This window comes from Neofelis nebulosa, chromosome 3 (genome assembly GCF_028018385.1).
Source record: "Neofelis nebulosa isolate mNeoNeb1 chromosome 3, mNeoNeb1.pri, whole genome shotgun sequence".
NCBI classification, from domain to species: Eukaryota; Metazoa; Chordata; class Mammalia; order Carnivora; family Felidae; genus Neofelis; species Neofelis nebulosa.
In genome coordinates this window covers 20,560,108-20,562,141 of record NC_080784.1, presented here as the reverse complement: position 1 = coordinate 20,562,141, position 2,034 = coordinate 20,560,108, and positions in this window count along the sequence as shown.

Sequence of the window (2,034 nt, the reverse complement as noted above, 5' to 3'; positions counted from 1 at the left end):
TCAAGATTCTGATCATGGAGAAAAGGAGGTAGAAGGAAAGCTGTCCTTAGAGCTGTTTGTGCCAAGGCAGATGGTGGGAATAGGTTATAAGGCACTCAGTGAAATAAAGCTCTCTTACCGAGGCTTAAAGCACTACCCAATTCTGCTGGCCAGTTGTATTTTTTCATACTTGTTTTCAATGGATATTGCTCTTTCTTGGGTCCCCAGTCAGCTGCTGTCTGTTCTTCTTGGAGTTTTGATCTATACCAATATACCAATTTAGATGCAAAATAGAGCACAAGTCATAACTCCTAGTTGATACAGCATTTTAAAATGAGTGGGGCTCACTTTTTCTCAGAGGAGTCAGAAAGATGGCCCCAATCCCTGAAACAATGGTTCTCATAGAAAACTGGAATATAAATCACTGATAGCCCATTTCAGTTTGATCCTTGCCCTGAATGGCTAAAGGGAGTAACTTAAATTAGCAAAAAGACTACAAGATAGAGCTGAGCTGGCCCATAGATGTTTTGTACTAGCCACAGACAAGTCATTGCGTTTACAGTATGGTCTTGGTTTCTGTGAATCTTTATTAGTTTTCATGTTTTGCCATCCAGTTTTCTTTTGTATTTAAATTTTTTTGTGTGTATTTATTTTTGAGAGAGAGGGAGAGACAGAGTGTGAGCAGGGGAGGGGCAGAGAGAGGGGGAGACACAGAATCCGAAGCAGGCTCCAGGCTCTGAGCTGTCCGCACAGAGCCCGACACGGGGCTCTAACTCAGAAACCGCGAGATCATGACCTGAGCCGAAGTCGGATGCTCAGCCGACTGAGCCACCCAGGTGCCCCAGTTTTCTCTCTTCTTTTTGTGATCTAAACATATATACTCATTGGTATTCCATTGTTGCCCTGTTCTCATGTACTCTTCATATCAGGGCCTTGTCACCTTACATGGCTTCCAGTCACTTCTTTGAGTGTAACTCACATCTATGTCTTATTCCCTGATCTCTCTTCTAAATTGCAATCTTGTCTTCTTTTTTTTTTTTTCCACATTTGGGATTTCCCATTTATTCTGAAAATTGTCTGCTCTTACTACTTTACTTTTATAACCTCAGGTATGGTAAACTCATTTTTATGTGACATCAATTCTAAATTTGAGGCTCTACATGCATGAGAATAGTTTAAAGGTCCTTGGGCCGTTTCCTCCTATTCCCACCATGATGGCAGGATTAATAATGGCCTAGTTTGCACATTCATTATGAACCTACCAGTTTACTTATATCACTTCTTAGCTCAGGAATTAACAATGATTCCCTAGGGGTGCTTGGGTGGCTCAGTCAGTTAAGCCTCCAACTTCGGCTCAGGCATAATCTCATGGCTAATAAATTTGAGCCCCGCATCGGGCTCTATATTGAGAGTTATGCCTGGAGCCTGCTTTGGATTCTGTGTCTCCCTCTCTCTCTGCCCCTTCCCCACTTGCACTCTGTCTCTTATCTTCTTCAAAATTAAACATACATTAAAAAACATTTTTTAATTAAAAATAAAAACCGATGCTCGTTAACTCCCAGTACAAATAAAAAGGTAACATGGTTTTTATTAATGTGTGAACTTGCTTTATAAGAAAATGCCATTTTTATTTTTAATGAGGTTTAAATTCACCATTTAAATAAAAATAAGAAATTTTCACTTTTAAGCCTGGTGTCAACTATTTTCAAGTTTTGTTAAGCATATATTATTCACACAAACAAATGGATGCAGACACACACCTACACCTATCTAAACAAATAATTTGTTACTCCTAAAATTGATTTAGTGTTGTTCCAGAATGTCCTCATTAAGTTCTTTCTTTCCTTCCTTTGTCCCTCCCTTCCTCCCTTTCTTGTTTCTTTCCTTTCTGCCTTTCTTTCCCCTTCTTCTTACCTTTGTTTACATGTTTAAGAAGTTTGTTAGGATCTTTGCTTAACTATTCATTTTTTATTAATTTAACTAGTTGACACACAATATTATGTTAGTTTCTGTGTATAACATGGTGATTCCAGTAGTCTCTATGTTATGCTGTAC